The sequence below is a fragment of the Mesoplodon mirus genome, assembly GCF_964341445.2.
Source record: "Mesoplodon mirus genome assembly, chromosome: 3".
NCBI classification, from domain to species: domain Eukaryota; kingdom Metazoa; phylum Chordata; class Mammalia; order Artiodactyla; family Ziphiidae; genus Mesoplodon; species Mesoplodon mirus.
Genome location: NC_138978.1, coordinates 129,044,820 through 129,065,060, shown reverse-complemented (window position 1 = coordinate 129,065,060; position 20,241 = coordinate 129,044,820). Strand labels below are relative to the sequence as shown.

The 20,241-nt window shown below is 37.5% G+C and overlaps 1 protein-coding gene across 3 annotated transcripts in view; it reads left to right on the top strand.

Annotated features, from left to right (window-relative positions):
* Nucleotides 1-104: 104 nt before the first annotated feature.
* The window catches only part of CNST (consortin, connexin sorting protein), a 124,568-nt gene continuing 104,431 nt past the window's right edge, over nt 105-20,241 (top strand). Inside the window, exon 1 of one of the 3 annotated variants that reach the window (XM_082615407.1) lies at nt 105-278. The gene's annotated coding sequence lies outside the window, so the exon portion shown is untranslated. Of the gene's footprint in view, nt 329-20,241 lie in introns of all 3 variants that reach the window. The other 2 variants (XM_082615404.1, XM_082615405.1) reach the window with 2 other exon arrangements.

Here is a 20,241-nt window from a genome sequence, read left to right as displayed (position 1 = left end):
TGAACTCGAACTCTATGGTCATCCGTCCTCTGCGCGTCCTCTCTAGCCATCCGCACTCTATGCTCCGCGGTGGCGGGCCGCCGGCCACCAGCCAGCCAGCCTGCCGGGAGGGGTACGCAGAGGGAGGCGGGGCGGGAAGGCGAGAGGAGTCTCCTCCACTCGAGCGGCGGGAGACCCGAGCAACCTCTGTGACAGCTGGTCGGCCGCCATGTCAGCAAGCGGGGCTGGAAGCGGATCCGGCGCCCGGCGGTAGCCCTCCTTTCGTCTCCGGTTCCCAGGTGAGGAGAGGAAGAGCGGGTCGCAGCTGGCCGGCCGGCTCGCGTCTAGGGTAAAGCCTTTGGGAACCCCCTCGCTGCTCCCCCGGCGCTGTCTTCCTCTGGCAGCGCCGCCTCTGCCCTCTCGGTGCGGTGGAGCCCTGTTCCCTCACCTCCTCCCTTTCTGCGCTCTCCTGTTTCCCTCTCTTCTGTCGCCGCCGTGGCCTCTTCCTGCGCAGCGCGCCCATTTCCCCCTCCCTAGGGCACTCGCGCCAGGAGTCGTCCCTCGCCCGGCTCCCCGCGGAGCCTGCGGCTTCCACGGCGCCTCTGATCCTTTTTGTCCTGTTGCCCACAGCCGTGTCTGTCCACCCCTGTGGGTGGTTTTATTTTCCTTCATACCAGTTTTCTTCCCCTCACCACTTAGGTTGTCAGGAAGCACCTAATGTCTCCCTTCCGTTCCTGCCTCTGGGCCAATATTTATCTTAGTTTTTATTTTTATTTGCGCGTTTATAAGATTTAAAGTTAAGATTAAAAAAATAAGATTGAAAAGTTTAAAATTCCTTCCTGAGCTTGAAAACATTAAGGTCTTAGGATGCTTATTTTGTTGCCTTTGTAAACTTAGTCAAACACATTGTACTGTGGAATACAATTTAAAAGACCGATTCCAAAGACTCTAAAAATAGGATGCTCTAATGGAAATTTTGGCAGTCTTTTTACCTATTGGACAGTGACAGAAGAATCAATTCTTTGAGAGCGATTTCAGTATTTAAGGATTATACTCAGAAAGAGCTTTACCCATCACCCTTCCACCAAGGCAGGAAACTGCAACCATTCAACTTCCTATTTTAAAATATGTACAGTCCTTTCAGCGTACCTTACTGGGAGCGTAATTGAGCTTGGCATTTTAAATGCGCAAGGAAAAGGTTCCTAAGGAATGTATCGCCTAGCAAATAGAAGTCTGAAGATTTATTCGGCTGATGAATATCAAATGGATAAAGAATTGATGGCCAAGTATGGCCTTTTTCGGGTTGTAAATTTGTTAGGACACCGTAGAAAGTGTCTTTTCAACTGTTGTGGAAGCCCTGGGAGCCCTTTGGTCTTAATTTTTTTTAATTCTTTTTTTAATAGTTTCCCCATTGACAACTCTAGAAGTTATTCTTGCATCCTCTGAACGCCTGAGAGAGCTCCACACCCCCGATCCTTTTACTGAGCTGTCTCCCCATCTCTCCTTATAAAAATGTTTCTGTACATTCAGAAATACACTGGATTTTTTTCCCCAAGAGCCCTTGAGGCCTAAATATTTTAAAAATCAAAGCGGAAAGATCTATTACGGTAGAGGAAGAAATGGTTCACTCATAGAACTGTGTTGCTGAATTTCTCACGTTTAAAATATACTTTAAAAATTGTGGTAAAAAATACCTACCTTAAAATATGCTTTCTTATTTTATATTTGCGGACCAAAGATAACCTACTCAACCCTAGAGAAATTAATGTCGTTTTTAATTTTGCTTTTGAGTGGTGTTATATTCTTTTGATTTTGGAAAAGAGAATTAGGTTATGGTAATTATTTCCCTTTTTATAGTGTTAATGGTTTGTTTGTGGTTGACGATGCTTAAATAATAAAAGAGACAGAATCTTACACATTTTATTTTTCTGAGGTCCCAGGTGCTAGAAATGACAGAAATATCCATTTCCCTTAAAAATGAACTTTATAATCAGCATTTAGACCTACTTTATTAGAAAAACCTTGTTTGTATATTTCCCATCTTATTTTCTTAAGAGGTGTAGTTTTTGCATCCTGTGCTATTTTTGCCTTTTTGAAGTAATGTAATATCTGTTTAGTGGTGTCAGGCAAAGTGATTCTACTATTTTTACACTATTCTTAAGTTATTTTTTTTATTATCCCAGTTTAATGGACAGAGAAGTCAAAATACTGATTTTTCTTTTGACTTTTATATGGCAGTTGTAATTGGGAAATGCCAAGTGATAGTTTGCTATCAGAATTTAGGCTGTGGGTCTACAGTAGTGCTGTCCAATAGAAATATAATACAAGCTATATGAGCAATTTAAAGTTTTCTAGTCACATTAACAAAGTAAAAAAGAAGTAGGTGGAATTAATTTTAACATATTTTATTTGATTTCTATATATATCATTTCAACATGTGATCAGTTTTAAAGGTTAATGATGAGATGTTTTACATTCTTTCATACTGAATCTGCAAAATCTTGTGTATTTTACATTTATAGTACATCTGAATTCCAACCAGCTACATGTCTTAGCTGGTGGCTAAGACCTTATTGGGCAGCACATATCTATAGGATTACTGTGTGATTCTTAAGATATCTTCTTACCCTGAGAATCTGGGGTAAATTCTGTGGAATAAATTTAAAAATCTTTTTCCTAAAGTGCTGAGATATTCAAACTGAGAAGATTCTAGCAGGATGAAAGTCCCAAAAAGTCTCTTCCTTTTTGTGTTGACTGTGTTAATACTGAGGAGGATTAACAGGTGCCCTGTGCTTGTTTAGTGAGTGTCATAAGATGTATAGAGCGCTCAGTCATTTCCTGGTGTGTCATTGTTACAGTTAATTACATCTGCGTGTCAGCAGTGTGTCAAGACACTGTATGAGTCTTTGTCTACTATATCTGTTGGTATTAAGTAGGGAGAACTTGAAAACATACGAGAAGTTTGAACTTTATGGTAAACAGGTAGAGTACCTACTGTTGGAGGCTTATTTTCTGAATCGGTTTCAGGTATGGCTAAGAGTTCTGTAAATGCGCTTCTATATATGATGGTGTTATTAAAGGAAAGATAAAATCTTTTTAGCAAAAACTAGGAAGGAAGAGGGTATGTTTTTTGGCTCTAAAACACTGGGAGCCTGAGTGATAGCAAAACACACACACGTGTGGTGGTTTGGTTAAACTGTAAAGGGAATATGGCAGTTTTTTAGATAACGCTACTGACATATTGACTAGGAATGTGTTTTAAGTTGTTTTTGCAACAGATGTGGTGATTTGCACCCTCTCTTGTTCAGAGCTGTTATAAGTTAAAGATAACCCTCTTTGAAAGGTAACTGCAGCTCACTGACTTCAGTGGGGATCAATAGGACCCATTGTTGTTCTTATCTTGATGTCTGTATTCTGATAAACTTACCTAAATACTATTTTAGCTGTACTTTTACATTTACATTTAATATCAGAATTTACTTGAAGGCCTAATTAATATTCAGTATAATTTAATATGAGAAACATGCCTCCTCCACAACTTTTATGGTATAAAGAAATCTTAAATTACCTGATCAGTAAACAAACTCCCTCTGTAAAACCTAGTCAGTATAAACCTAGCACAGTGTTGGCAGTGTGTGGAGTGTTAAAGGATCAAAGACAGATTTGGGGAAGGGGATAGTTATTGGATGTTGCTTGTTTCGTGAGAGGTGCATTACACATTATGTAGGAAAATAGAGCATTTTCATTTGTCTTTAAATATAGATGGCTATCCATTGACACTGTTTTAGTTGGATAAGAGAGGGAATACGTTGTTTTGTTGCTACAAATTAGTCTTAGCAAATTTTTCTTTAGTTATTTAAGGAAGAATAATTGATAATCTGGAAATTTTCAGTTTTTAAAAAGGCTCAATTTAAGTGGTCTCTACAAGGATTATATTTTTATTGAGATGTTCTGTACTCAATATGTCCATCTGTCTTGATACAGTTATGAGTGTGTTCTGTGTAGGGCCTTGAAGATTCACATGAATATAGGCTTTTCCTTATTTATGTGTCATTCCTTTGGGGGAAATTATATTTCCTTTTAACCAAGGAATACTTTTTTTTTAATGCATTTGAAGTAAATATTTTATAATATCCTTTAATAAAAAGTAAAAAAAATCATATCTAAACAATCTTCAAAAAACAGAAATACATCATTAAAAAGTTCTGAATCTTATAATAGGCTGAGATTTCTTAAATTGTATTAGTCACAGTTTTCATATTCTGCTCTTTAACATATTTGGAGATGAAAACTTTTTGCCTTTATATCACCTCCTCCCTTCCATCTCTTAGGACTTCTCCCTTTTTCATCATCATTAGCCACGTGGGAAGGAAAAATGGTGTGTGTTTGTCAAAATACTGAGAAATCAAGATTATTTTTCCCTTTGACTGTAGGAAGAATTCTGAAGGAGTAAGTGACACATTTAGTCAACTTTATTGACATTTGGGCATTTGATATTTTAATTGACAGTACCTAAGAGATTTTAGTAATTAACAATATTTTGTAATTGTTGTACCTATTAAGTTCTTTTATGAGAATACTAACCTGATTTTCTTGGAAAGCTACTACCTGAATAAATAATTACATTTTTTCTGTGTTTGCTGCATTTTGGAAACCCAGTGAATTAGGTGGCTGTAGATTTGTAATTTGAACGAAGGCAAACTAATATTTTGAAGCACCTTTTGTATTATAGGTTTTTAAATAAATAATTTCCTTAAAATATGTGAACTTTATAATAAGATAAAGAATGCTGTTGTTCCTGGATATTGGAGAGCATACCAGTTGTATTTTTATTTTATGCCTGCATTGTTTTTCTTGTTCGCTATTTCTCTCTTCTGCAGGTATTACCGCTGTACAACAAAATCTTAAAAAGAATTATTAAATGAACTGAAAAACATTGCTTAAGATTTTTCAACAAGGACTTATTTTTGTGAACATGTGTTTTATTTATTGAAGCCTAGTGGAGTTTTGTTTTGTTTTTTATTTTTCTCCCTATTAACCACCAAAGATTAGTTTAGATTTTTCTTTTTTCCACTGTGGACATGAAAAAGTTTACTTAAATCAAGTCTCAAAAGGATTCATACCAAGTAACAGACTTTGAGTTCCTCATGTTCAACTCAAAAGAGGAGTGGAATTTTGTAGAAACTATACTGATTAGAAAATTATGAAGTTTAGTTTCCTGAAAAAAGGCTTTATATCCATTTGTGATTTCTTAATCAAAATTCAGTCATTAGACTTTATTTTTTTCAACAATTTACAAAATAATCACTAGGTTTCTTTTGCTCCAGTAGTTTAAGAAAACAAAATTGTTGTGGAGTTCTTTGTCACACCAGTTAGAGTTTTTAACTATAGAATTGCATAAGCACTGTAAAGAGCCAAAATTAGAAGCAATGTTATGTGACTTCCTTATTTTAATCACATAATTAAATGTTTTATAAGACGAAATGGTTTGTTGTCTTAGTCTTACAGTTGAACTCTAGTTTAAAATTGACCTAATAGGTCTTATGTCCACCAAAGTTCATATTTTTGCTAGCCAGAGAAAGTTCTATTTCAAATTAACCTAAAGTGTCTAATTCAGGTGGTAATTTTTTGTTATATCAGGTACCCTCTTGGTTAATTATAATTTTGTGCATTTTGATGCCTATAGGCTTTTTGTCCTCTTTCAGCAGTATGCCTGGGGAAAACCTAGGGAATTCCCTAGTAAACCATGACAGGGCTTTGACCTTTGACCTTTGACATGGCTTACCTTCCCTGACAGCCTCAAAGAGTATACCTATGTGTGCAGAAAACTTATGAGCAAAAATTCTCCTCCGGGAACACTTATCTATGCTGATGAAACAGATATTCTAAGAATGTCTGTCTTAAAACTACAGTTTCCATGTACTTGTATAATACTTTGTATAAAACTATGTATTTTGTATAGCCTTTGCTGGAGAGTTACCGTTTTGTTACAGTGCTTCAGAGTACGTAAAAAGATATCCAGAATAATATCTCCTATAGATTATTCTGCCTTACCTCACCTTTTGTTTTTTTCCTAACCTGTCTTCCGTGAAAAGTTCAAAAGTCAGAACAGGTCATGGTTTATTATAACCTTGGGGTGGGGGTAGGGTAGGAGTACAACACATTTTACGCCTTTCTTTTTTCCTCTCCTTCCTCTCTATTACAAAAGTAATAGTGCTCCAGAGAGAAAAAATGGTGGATAAATTTTATTTTTATAAATTTATTTATTTTTTGTTTATTTATTTTTGGCTGCATTGGGTCTTCGTTGCTGTGCGCGGGCTTTCTCTAGTTGTGGCGAGTGGAGGCTACACTTCGTTGCAGTGTGCGGGCTTCTCATTGCGGTGGATTCTCTTGTTGCAGAGCATGGGCTCTAGGCACACGGGCTCAGTAGTTGTGCCTCGCAGGCTCTAGAACACAAGCTCAGTACTTGAGGCACACGGGCTTAGTTGCTCTGCAGCATGTGGGATCTTCCCGGACCAGGGCTCGAACCCGTGTCCCCTGTATTGGCAGGCGGATTCTTAACCAGTGTGCCACCAGGGAAGCCTGATATATTTTAACTTAAGGAAAACATGGTTATTCAAAAATTAGAGTTTTTTCCTATAATGAAAGTTGAACAGAAGCTTTAATTTAGCAGTTAGAATCCATTGATCACTCTCATCATACTTTTGATGTCTGGTGGATTTGCCAGGAAAAAACTTTGAGTACAAGTGTCACCTATACTGCTCACTGCACAACAGGCCAGTAAATCAGGAGACAAGTTCATGGGGCAAGGAATAGTGAGTGACTTTATTTAGAAAGCCAGCAGACTGAAAAGGTGGTGGACTAGTGTCCCAAAGAACCATCTTCCCCCAGTTAGAATTCAGGCTTCTTTATACTAAAAGGGGTGGGGGAGTGGTTGGTTGCTGCAAACTTCTTGGTGCCAGAATCCTTCATTCTTCCAGCTTTCCAGGTAGGTCCAATCACAGTGTTTCTATAAACCTCCAACAAGACAAATGTTATTTTCTGTTCTGCAACTTTTTATCTCTACGTGAATGGAAAAGTGTTTTACCTTTAAAGGTCAGAGTCTTGAGAATGGGCTATCCCGTATATTTTAGGCTATAGGCAACATTCTTAACTTGTGGCAAAACCAATAGAATACAAAGGTTAAAGTAGAAGAAGCATATCCAGTATGGTGTCAGACTTGTTCTTCCCTATTACACAAGGAAACTTTGAGTACACCAATACTAAACTGTGCTAGAATATATATGTGTGTGTGTGTGTGTGTGTGTATGTGTGTGTGTAAATACATATATATATATTTGTTTATTTACTTGGCTGCACCACGTGGCTTGTGGGATCTTAGTTCCCCAACCAGGGATTGAACCCAGGCCCTCAGTAGTGAAAGTGTGAAGTCCTAACAGCTGGACCACCAGGGAATTCCCACTAGAATATATTTAATAGTGTCTCTTTCATCATATGTGTTTTCTTTAGGGAATATTCTCCACTGAAATAAAATATCTTCGGGGGAAAATCGTATTCTGTCAACAGTCTTTCAAAGTATTGGAAGGTATCTTCTTCTGGGACAAATTTTTTCTCTTGGTTTTTTTATTCTTTTCTTAGAATTTCTTACCTAGGATAAACTACCTTACTCTGGAATTTTTTTCTTTTCCCAAACCCCCATCAAAATACTTTCTCTTGAATGACTAATTATAAGAAAGCATATTCACTTTTACACCTGTCTCCCTTCCTGCCTTTCTATTAACTTTTGTTATGCTGGAGCTATAAATTAGTATGTCACTGTTGTGTCAAACATCACAGTAAGAATTAATATCATAAATATTTATTTAGATATTTTGTTATAGGAATAGAAAACAGTATCTACCTATTTGACATGGGTAAGATATAATTTCTTGGGAACAATCAGAGTTTTGTTTTTTTTTAATTTTATTAATTTTTGGCTGCGTTGGGTCTTTGTTGCTGTGCGCGGGCTTTCTCTAGTTGTGGCTAGCGGGGGCTACTCTTTGTTGTGGTGCACGGGCTTCTCATTGCGGTGGCTTCTCTTGTTGCGGAGCACGGGCTCTAGGTGCATGGGCTTCAGTAGTTGTGGCATGCGGGCTCAGTAGTTGTGGCTCGTGGGATCTAGAGCACAGGCTCAGTAGTTGTGGCGCACAGGCGTAGTTGCTCTGTGGCATGTGGGATCTTCCTGGACCAGGGCTCGAACCCTTGTCCCCTGCATTGGCAGGCGGATTCTTTTTTTTTTTTTTTTTTGCGGTACGCGGGTCTCTCACTGTTGTGGCCTCTCCCATTGCGGAGCACAGGCTCCAGACACGCAGGCTCAGCGGCCATGGCTCACGGGCCCAGCCGCTCCGTGGCATGTGGGATCTTCCCGGATCGGGGCATGAACCCATGTCCCCTGCATCGGCAGGTGGACTCTCAACCACTGCGCCACCAGGGAAGCCCCAGCAGGCAGATTCTTAACCACTGCACCACCAGGGAAGCCCAACAATCAGAGTTTTTAACATCAGGTCCAAGAATAGACTTCAAGGGGTCTGTGAGGCCCCTGAAATAACATTCATAACTTAGTGGTAGTATATGTGTATTTTTCTGAGGAGGGAATTCTTAGCTTTCATCAGATTTTTCAAAGGTCCATGACCCAGAAAAAGATAAGAACCACAGAATTAATTTGAGCTTGGTTATAAATCTCTAATCCTTCTCATCAGTGATAGTTTTGTAAGGATCTCTCTATATAAACTTCATTTTTTAGTAATATTTTATTTATGACAAAAATAATTTAATAGATTATCTTATAGGAAAAGGCATACTGATTCTTTTAAAAAACAAATCTTCCTCAAATATCTAACCTATTGTTTTGTATACCTTTAGACATTTCTCAAGTATCCTGCAGGTTACTTTGTTTTTTTGTTCTTTTTTTTTTTGCGGTACGTGGGCCTCTCACGGTTGCGGCCTCTCCCGTTGCAGAGCACAGGCTCTGGACGCGCAGGCTCAGCGGCCATGGCTCACAGGACTAGCCGCTCCGTGGCATGTGGGATCTTCCCGGACCGGGGAACGAACCCGTGTCCCCTGCATTGGCAGGCGGACTCTCAACCACTGCACCACCAGGGAAACCCAAATACCACCTTTTTGACTTAGTGTTTGGTAAACATATAGGGAAAAGTTATGTAACAATTGAGATGAGTTCATTTTAAGATCTGTAGAGTTCCACCATAGAGGTTTCTACTTTGTGCCCTTGAGAACTGGCTTTGTAGGAACTCCTGTTTCTGTAGGTTATTGGCAAATATATCCAGTGACTCTTTGATGCTCTAGAATAGTTAGGGTCTTAAGGCAATGGGAATCCTCTGAAATGGTGGATAAACACACCTTCCAAAAGAAAAAAAAAAACCCACACATTTATTGCATGAGATAATACATGTTAAAGTGACGGCCTTCCACAGTGTTAAGCACATAGAGCAGTTAGTAAATTGGTTGTTTTGTTTTTAATTTGCTAACTTTGTGATAACCTTGTATATATTTGGATTATTTTCTTTGTAAGGAGGTGAACAATATAATATATAGATTAACTGTGTAGCATTCTTTGGAGTTTTTAAAAATATTGTGTCCTTGGTTCAATGCTTTAAAAATTTTTTGAATACAAAAATATTTTATGTTTAAATATATGCAAAATGCAGAAAAGTACAAAAAAAATTAACTTGTACTCCCATCAGCCAAGAGCAAGAATTGTGAACATTTCTGTATATTTACTTTCAGTGTCTCTGGAGTGTGTGCAAACATAGTTGAGATCATATTTATGATTTGTTTTAGATTCTATTTCCCTCATTTTATTATAGATTCATAATGTACATATTTTGTGGTGTTGTAATATCTAGGGTATGAGCTAATTTACTTAATCATTCCCCTATTATTGAACATTTAGATTGTTTCCAATTTTTCACTCATTGCCACAATGACCTTGGACAAACTATCTGGCTGCTTAGTTTTCCCATTTGTAAATGGGGGAAACAATACTTCTTCGTAGGAATTGAAAGGATTAACTGAGGTAATGTGTACAAACTATACAGAACCAGTACCTGGAACAGAATAAACTTTTAAAATAATGCATCGCTGTTCATGTTTGTGCATAGAGAATCCTCCCCCTCTCCCTTTTTTCTTTTTTTACTTGCTATTCAGAATATTTCTTTAGCATAAACCTTCAGACAGAAACCTAGTGGATCTTAATTATTTTAATAGTCTTACTACATATTATGAAATTGTTTTCTGATAAATTGTGCCAATTTATATTTAAATTGAACAGCATGTGACAAGGCATATCTTAGTAGAAGATTAGTAAGGAATAAAGTTAGATGGATTGTTGAGGGATTGTATTAAGGTTTAGGAGTTAAGACTTGAACTGGATTAAGGGCAATGTGAGTTGAAGAGGCAACTTCAGTAGACCTCTAGCTACTTCTTATACTTTTTCCCATCCAACCAAGCTGTCACACTCATTTTCCTCTAAAAACTCCTTGTCTTTTATCTGTACTGAAGTCTCTATCCTATCCCAGCTCTCCTTATTTTCCATCTCTCTAATTTTTCCTTCTTAATCTTCTTCTCAATCTTTTCTGCTCTGTCTTTTCCTGTCCGGAGGCCTGCCCAGATAAACAATAGAGCAGAGCAGAGCAGGGTCTGTTTTCTGCTGACAGGCTCACTCAAGAAAGAAAGGTGGCTGAGACAGTTAAGATTCAGGTATTCCCGAATTTACCAAACAGATAAATCAGTCTACCTCCCCAGAGGTGGGTAAAGGAGTACATCAGGAACGAGGGAGGTTCCTTCATAACCTCAATATTTATGGTAACCTTGCCACATTCTTAGTGATCATATATATTAGCATTTATTCAAATGCCTTTTTAAAAGTTTTTTCTGAGTATAAAAATAATGCAACTTACAACTCAATAAATAATAACCCAATTAAAAATTGGGCAAAGGATCTGAATAGACATTTCTCCGAAGAGACAAATGGCCAATAAATACATGCCCCCACCCCCATCTTCCCCCAACATATGCTGCACTGAGCCTGGTGGTATATATTTAGTAGGCTCTCCGTAAATGTTAATAAAGGGTGTTACCTTTGCCTTCTGGGAGCCATGGAAACTTGGCCTTCAAAATTCAGGCACTGGCCAGAGTGCAAACATTTGGAAGTCTTGTTCTAACCTGAAACAAGTAAAGTAACAGTTTACGTTAAAAACTTTAAAATATTGGTTTTCGGTTCTTGGGTTTTTTTGGCAGCTTGTAGGATTTTAGTTCCCCAACCAGGGATTGAACCCGGGCCTTTGGCAATGGGAGCATGGAGTCCTAACCCCTGGACTGCCAGGGAATTCCCTTGATTTTGGTTCTTACCTTTTTAGAAACTATCCAGCCCTCTGTTTTTGATGGGTCATTGCCAAGTTATAGCTTTTTTTGAAGATTGCTAAGGTGGACATCTTCCTTTTAGTAAAGAAAAGAGCGTGTACTAAAATGATTCAGGTGCAAATGTTTTTGTGGTTAAAACATCTTCAGAATTGACAATTCTTATGAAATAAAGATTTAAGCAGTACCAACAAATCCTGTTGTACTATTATTATGACTTTGCTGTTCATCCCTCTCCCTTTATAGCCTCTTCCCTCTCCTACTTTTACCTCCTTATTCAAATTCTCTTTCTAGACCTTCTGACCATTCTCTGGGTCTGTTTTTTGTTTGTTTGTTTTGGGTTTTTTTAGTAAATTTTATTCATTTATTTATTTTTGGCTGCGTTGGGTCTGTGCGTGGGCTTTCTCTAGTTGCAGCGAGCGGGGGCTACTCTTTGTTGCAGTGCGCGGGCTTCTCATTGCGGTGGCTTCTCTTGTTACAGACAGAGCATGGGCTCTAGGCGAGCGCGCTTCAGTAACTGGGGCACGTGGGCTCAGTAGTTGTGGCTCTCAGGCTCTAGAGTGCAGGCTCAGTAGTTGTGGCGCACAGGCTTAGTTGCTCCATGGCATGTGGCATCTTCCTGGACCAGGGCTCGAACCCATGTCCCCTGCATTGGCAGGCTTATTCTTAACCACTGCACCACCAGGGAAGTCCCTGGGTCTGTTTTTGAACTAACTTTGGGCCAAGCTTACTCTGAAACTCAGTAGTCTGGGTGAGATCCTGTAATCCATCCACTATTTTATACCCATCATCCAAATTTTTAAAGTATATCTCCACTTTCACTTGGACCTCTGAGGTTACTCTCTTATTATTTTAGTCTTTTACTTTGAAAATTTCAGGAGAGTCCTATTAGTAAAATAATATATTTTCTTAATTTCAGTAAGAGTGGTCATAATTCTTATTGGAACCAGTTTTATTACATTTATTTCATAGATTGCATTTTTGTCTTTTAAATGGGCCTGGAAATATCTTTTATGTTTTTCTATAGTAGAGAAATCCAGTCTAGAATATGAGAAGGTGAAGCTTTCAGGTAAAATTGTAGTTGAAAAAAAAAAAGGAAAGTCTAGGTTAAAATAAATTTGACCTTGGTCTAGTTCCATTTGTCTCATCTCTATTTTTGAAAGTAACATAAAACAGTTCTTCTGTATGTTCTTTGCATATTTAAATCTTATCCTTTAATTTGCATAGCTTGAGCAGTAAGGATTTATAATTACAGCTTCAAAATTTTCTGGATCAGAAAGTAGAGTGGGCGCATTTAATTTAATCTTTGCTTTTTGTACTAATTCATGCTTCTTTTTTTGAATTTGCTGACTTGCCGTTATATTTAATCTTTCAATGACAAAAGTACTCTCTGTTTTGGTGTTTCCCCTCTATTTCTGTTTCCTACCAGATAATATTTGTGGGGTTTTTGTTGTTAAATATATTTTAAACATTATCTTAAGTGATGTAATCATTTTTTCTAAATCTATTTCCTTAGGTAAGAGGTAGTGAAAAAGAGACGTTAGTGTTTTAGTTCAATTGAACAAGCATTATTTAGCGCCAGTTATGTGCCTAGGACCGTGCTGTGGTAAGGGCTGCAAAAGAAGTAACACATACATTCTCTTGCTTCAAGCACTTGAATTCTACTTGGGAAATAATATACATGTATGGAATAGCTTGTGAAAAAGCCTAAAGCAATAAATAAGCAAACTTGAACCAGTATCCACTAGATACTTTAAAAAATACAGTGCTTATTTCATTTAAAAAAAAAAGTCTTTGTGAATGTTTTAGCATAGATTCTGTGTAAGCTATTGTCTCCATCTATGATTGGACTTTTCTAAGGTCAAATAATAAATTTGTATTAAATGCATTGTAAATTGTATTGTTACAGTTTCCTTTCCTCCTCCTCCTCCTCCTCCTCCTCCTCCTCCTAATTTGTCCAAACTCTTAATCTTCAACACCTAGCTCAAATTCTACCTTGTATATGGCCATCAGAGGCAGCATGGACTCTGGAGCCAGTCAACCTAGGTTTGAGTCCCAGTTTTGACAGCTGTTTCACGTGATGAGTGCTTAACCTGTCAGTGCCTCAGTTTGCTTACCCATAAAATGGAGATGCTAATAATATCAAAGCTACCTAAGAGGATTATTGTGAGGCTAAATGAGTCAATATGTACAGGGCACAGAGTAAGCACCATGTAAATATTTGCTTTTATTCTCATACTTTGTTTTTAATGGTTATTCCTAACAAAAAGTGTAATCATTCTATGAAGACGTCTATTTGAACCTAAAGACTTTTTGGAATTTTATGTATATATATATTTTTTAATGAACTTATTTTTATTTATTTATTTTTTGGCTGCGTTGGGTCTTTATTGCTGTGCGTGGGCTTTCTCTAGTTGCGGTGAGTGGGGGCTCCTCTTTATTGAGGTGCGTGGGCTCTAGGCGTGCAGGCTTCAGTAGTTGTGGCTCGTGGCTCTAGAGTGCAGGCCCAGTAGTTGTGGCACACAGGCTTAGTTGCTCCATGGCATGTGGGATCTTCCCGGACCAGGGATCGAACCCATGTCCCCTGCATTGGCAGGAGGATTCTTAACCACTGTCCCACCAGAGAAGTCCCAGGAATTTTATATATTTTTAAATTCTGCTCTGTAACATCTATTTTAACATACAAATAGTTAAATAGTTCCCAGCTCAATTTTTGGAGTGAATTCATGTTACCAGAAAATGTTCATTTATCATCCTGTGACTTTGCAGATCCCTGGTCAGCTTTTGCTCTTCCTTTTTTTCTCTCTTTACTTTTTCTGTTAAATATTTATTCATTATACCTGGCTGTCTAGGTTATACATGTGTGCTCTCCACTAGCTTATAAATTCTTCTCAAGGAGGCATTCTGTTTTGATAATGATGACAAATGACAAATGTAACAATTATTGAACACTTAATGTGCATCTTGCTATCACTAGAAAATTCATGATTTCATGATTAGTCAATAAAACAAACATTTTAATATTGTGATTCAAGCATAAAACATGGCTAGAAGTGCCATCCAACATTATTTCTACTCAGTAGTTTGGGTGGTATCCTATAATCCATCCACTATTTTATACCCATAGTTTCTACTCTTAAAAATCTGCCAAATACTTAATTGTTCTCAGGGTTTCCAATAACAGACTTATATACCGAAGGAGAATGTTCATTCAGCATACAGTCCTTGAGTGACTACTTTACATCTAGCACTAGCGTAGGAACTAGGAAGAAGTTTTTGAAAGTGGCAGTGTATGGTAATTAACAATGCATACTCAGGCTCACATAGATCTAGGTCAAATCTCAATTCTGCTTCTTACTTGCTGCATAAGCTTTGAGCAAGTTGCTTATCTTGCTTTCTGTTTCCTCATCTGTAAGGTGGGAAAAATAGAAGGGTTTCCATGAGAACAAAATGAAATAAGATATGTAAAGTGTTAACATAGTACCTGGCATTCATTAAATGTTCGATAAATAATCACATATAATCAACAACTGTTTTAGGAGAACGGGATGGGGTTAGTTATCCAGTGGGCTTGAATTTTAACCACTACATTGGGACAGAAAAGGAGGCCTTAAGACTGAACCAAGGAACCTGAACAGGGCATTGGTATTGAGAGCTGCACAAAGAGCCAGTACCCTGAAGATCTCAGTTCTCCAGTGATGGATTTGGTGGGGAGGGGGTGTCTGCCTAGGAGCAAAGAGATAACGAGTTTTTCTGTCTGCCTTGATATTCTGTTGAAGAGAGAGACTTCTCTCTGTTTATATTTGTGTTTGTAACCATGAGTCTGTTAACCCTGAGGTTTGGGGTTCATATTAATGCTTTCCTCAGTTGAGAATTAATATAAAAACTGGCCCTAGTTGGTAACATAACCAGGGATACCTGGCAGAAGCAAAAGCACTCTGGAAGAAGCGATCTTTAAATCAGCCTGTGCAAGATCCCCACAGATAAAAAAAGCCCTTCACTGCAGAGGAGCTCATTATCCAAAATTACAAAATAATCCACCGTGATCCGGAGTCGACAGAAAGAAACAATAGATTTAGACTGCTAAGAATGAGCATTTTCTTTATCCTTATAATATAATTATATACTTATAATATTTATCTTTAATAAAAATAAATATTAAAGTGGGATAAAAATGGAAAAGGAAAAAGGTACTATTAAAAATTAAAGCTATTTTAAATAGTACTATATGACTTCTAAAAATAAAAATCACAGAAATAAACTGAGCAGAGAAGCAACAAACTGTATACAGTTGAAGAAATAAGTAGTTATTGGATGATATCTGTGAAGTTTGATTTGGAACTCAAGCCCCCAATCTCAATACAAAAATATAAAGAGAAGTTATAAAAGAGAAATTAAGTGACATAGGTCAGATAGTAAGGAAAACTAAAGTACATCTAATAGGAGTTATAGAAGGAAAGAGGAACATGAGTGGGGGAGAGAAAATATGTAAAGATAAACTGATTGTTTACCAGAATTGATGAAACATGAATACTTAGATTTGTAAATCACACAGAGTCCTAAGCAGAACAAATTAAATTTCTGCTTAGAATACATGGCAAGAAATATTTCTGATGAGACAGTTGACTTTTTTTTAACTGGAGCATAGGATTTCATGACTGTCTTGACTGATGCCCAGGGACTGTTTACAAGAGTGTTCTTAATTTGACTTATGGATGGCCTTAGAAGTTTCCCATAAATTAGATTTCATTTCATTCTTACAAGAAAGAAAATAAGTCACATAGAGTTGAACTAATTTGACTAAAATTACACAGGTGGTAAGTATAGGAGCCCGTTTTTGAGCTGAGGAGGGAATGACTCCAGGATCAGAGCTTCCCTTTGTCCTGTCTCTGGCCTTCATTCATGTTTTGAAATGGAATGTCTCATACTTAGGAATGATGGGGAATTATATTCTTTTTTTAAAAAAATTATTTATTTATTTTTAAATTTTTGGCTGTGTTGGGTCTTCGTTGCTGCGCGCGGGCTTTCTCTAGTTGCGGTGCACGGGCTTGTTGCCAAGCAACAAGTGGCTTCTCTTGTTGCGGAGCATGAGCTCTAGGTGCACAGACTTCAGTAGTTGTGGCACGCGGGCTCAGTAGTTGTGGCTCACGGGCTTCAGAGCTCAGGCTCAGTAGTTGTGGCACATGGGCTTAGTTGCCCCGCGCATGTGGGATCTTCCCGGACCAGGGCTCAAACCCATGTCCTCTGCATTGGCAGGCGGATTCTTAACCACTGTGCCACCAGGGAAGTCCTGGGAATTATATTCTTGAAAATAGTTATAAACTAGTGAATTTCTAAATTTTTTTATTATGATGTAACATTATTAGTTGCCTGTTTTATTGATGCTTTCCTTATATTTTAAAGAAATAACCTGCCATCTTTTGAGGACTGTTTGTGGATTTCATTCTTGATGTGTAAGTATGAAGGCTTTGTAGCATTTAGAAGCATATTCAGTCAGAAAAGAAATGAATGCATAAAAATACTGAAATTTTCTTGTTTTTGAGTAAACTAAAAATAACACCTAAACATGTTACCATAATCAGCTGGACATTATTTTGCCATTTACCAGCATAATTTTTTACTTACATTAGTTTAAAGGTCAGAGAAAAAGGTAAGAACAGTTGTAAAGTTTTTCCCTGATTTCAAAGGCTAATTCATTGGAGCCCAAAGTACAATTTCTAGATATATTTATTTATCTTTCTAAATGGATTCTATTAACTTTTTATAATACTTTGCATATAGTAGACCTTCAAATACTTGATTGACTCCATGACAAAAGGAGCTTTTTTGATTAGTCACTTTATAAGTATTCCTAATTGAAGTTTTATTTTCTAAAGATTGAACATATTTTATATGGATTTAATTTTGAGAATGTTGGTGTCTTTCTGTAGGTTTCTTTATAGCATAAAACAGTTAGTTCATAAAACATCCACTTACATTATGATGCTTTCTTGAGTAATCTGCCCTCAGGTGGTATTTCTATCCAGTTTTTTCTTTGTAACTGTATGCTTTTCTTCCTCAACCAATCCCATCCAGGGATACAATAACAGCTACATAGCTATAGCCAAATAAGTCTAATTTTAAAGAATTTTAATCTTCCTACAACACCTTTACAAATAAATTCCTCTCAGAAAATTCTGTTTCCAGAAAAAGATTTCAGAAAAAATATTAACACAGTATAACAACTCGCACTGTGTAAACTCTTCCTTGAATTATTTTCATATTAAAAAATCTTCACTGGGTCTGGTAGAAATCTGGCAAAGAAAATTAAGCTTTACACAAGTGTTATGGAGTTTGGTGTGGAATGTATCATTAGAAAAAAAGGCACAAAGGGAGACACATAAAATGTATAAGGAAAATTGGCAGTATGATGGGGGATATTTTCTGTCTTCTGATTCTGTAGTTTGATGCTGCCTTTCTCATTGTCAAAAAGTTTGCAGCTGTAATAGAATACATTTAAACAACCAAGTAATTTTCAAAGACTCAGAATATATTTCCTGAAAGATTGTGATAGGTGCAGATATAATATGCAGGTACTGACAACATTTATGCAGTGTGGTTTTTACCATTTCCATGGATCAGATTGGTTGAGGAAGAAAAGCATACATTTGTGTTCTACCACTCTGTGTATAAATATTTATATGTATGTGCGTATGTGTGTGTTACATATATATGTAACACATATATATACACATACACATACACTGACTTTTGCTGAACCATTTCAGAGTACATTGCGGACATACCTTTTACTTCTAAATATATCAGGTGAATATGCTAAGAACAGGATATTCTCTTACATAACCACAGCGCAGTTATCAAAATCAAGGAATTTAATATTGATATAATAGTGTTACCTATTCTGTAGTTCATATTCGAATTTTGACAGTTGTCCTAAGAATACCCTTTATAGTTATCTTTTTTATCCCAGTCCAAGGTCCAACACAAGATCATATACTGCATTTAGTTGTCATGTTTTCTTAGCCTTCTTTAATTTGGAACATTCCTGTCTTTTTTCTTTATTGATGTGATATTTTTGAAGATAGGGCAGTTATTTTGAAGAATGTCCCCCAATGATTAGATTTAGGTTATGCTTCTTTGGCATTAAACACCAAAGAAAGTGTAATCATGCCCTTCTTATTGAATCACATCAGGAGGCACATGTCAGTTTGTCCCATTTTTGATGATCTTAACTTTAATCACTTGCTTAAGGTGGAGCCTCTCAGATTAAACTTGACCCCATTAGTTGTTTTTTTTTTTTTTTTTTTTTTTTGCGGTATGGGGGCCTCTCACTGTTGTGGCCTCTCCCGTTGCGGAGCACAGGCTCCGGACGCGCAGGCTCAGCGGCCATGGCCCACGGGCCCAGCCGCTCCACGGCATGTGGGATCTTCCCAGACCGGGGCACGAATCCGTGTCCCCTGCATCGGCAGGCGGACTCCCAACCACTGCGCCACCAGGGAAGCCCGACCCCATTAGTTTTGACATCCCTTAATGATTCTTGCTTGAATTCGTTAATTCTATGATGGTTGCAAAGTGGTGATTTTTTTCCGTAGTGATTATACTTTCTATGTTTATTAGTTGGTATTCTACTGAAGAAAGATTTTTCTCTTCTCACCTATTTATTTATTAATTTATGAGACAATGAACTGATGGCTTCTTTATAAAGTTTTTTATTTTAATTTGTATTTTTATTTTTTTCTGTGTTGGGTCTTCATTGCTGCGTGCGGGCTTTTCTCTGGTTGCGGCGAGCAGGGGCTACCCTTCGTTGCGACGCGTGGGCTTCTCATTGTGGTGGCTTCTCTTGTTGTGGAGCATGGGCTCTAGGCACGCAGGCTTCAGTAGTTGTGGCATACAGGCTCAGTAGTTGTGGCACACAGGTTTAGTTGCTCTGCGGCATGTGGGATCTTCCCGGACCAGGTTTCGAATCCATGTCTCCTGCATTGGCAGGCGAATTCTTAACCACTGCGCCACCAGGGAAGCCTGAACTGATGGATTCTTATTTAATCAGCAGGTTATGATCTATTATCTTGATGCTCAAATTGTTCTCTATTTTTTCATTGGGAGCCCCGTCAGGCTATTTCCTTTTTTGTCTTTTTGACATTTCCCCATCTTTATGGCTTTCACTTTCTGGCACCACAAAGTATTCCAGATTCATCTTGTGCTTCACTTTCCCCCCAGTCTTGGAATCAGCCATTTCTCAAAGGATCAATGGTTCCCTTCAGTGAATGATGGTCTTTCAAAAACAAGGTCTCAGTTGAAATTATTGAAGGCCACACATAAAGATAGCTTTTGAATAATTACTGTTACTGACATATACTTAAATTTTTTGGTATCTTAATAGTTGATGATCTTTCGAAGCAAATTGAAACTTATAAAATATAAAATCTATCCACTGAACTTGTCAAGTGAGTAATGTGCACAGATGGTATAGGGACATAGTTGAAAATTATTTCTAACTTTTTGCTCTATCCTTAGATATAAATCAAGGCTATCCTTAAATACAAATCAGAGCCAAAAAAGGCAAGGTAATTCTGTGACTTACCAGTAGTAATAATTAAGGAATTTCTTTACCACTTTGCTTAATTTATAAGGTAAAGAATTTTTAATTTAACTAGAACATACCACCCTCTTAAACACTATCTCTGCACAATTTCTCCTATTTGAAAGATGTAGGGTACGGATTTAAAACATGAGTTTTAAAACCTGGGTTTGAATCCTGACTTAGTCTCTTGCTAGCTGTGACTTTGATCAAGTTACTTAAACTTCTTTGCCTCTTTTTCTGCATCTGAAAAATGGGAATATTTTTAT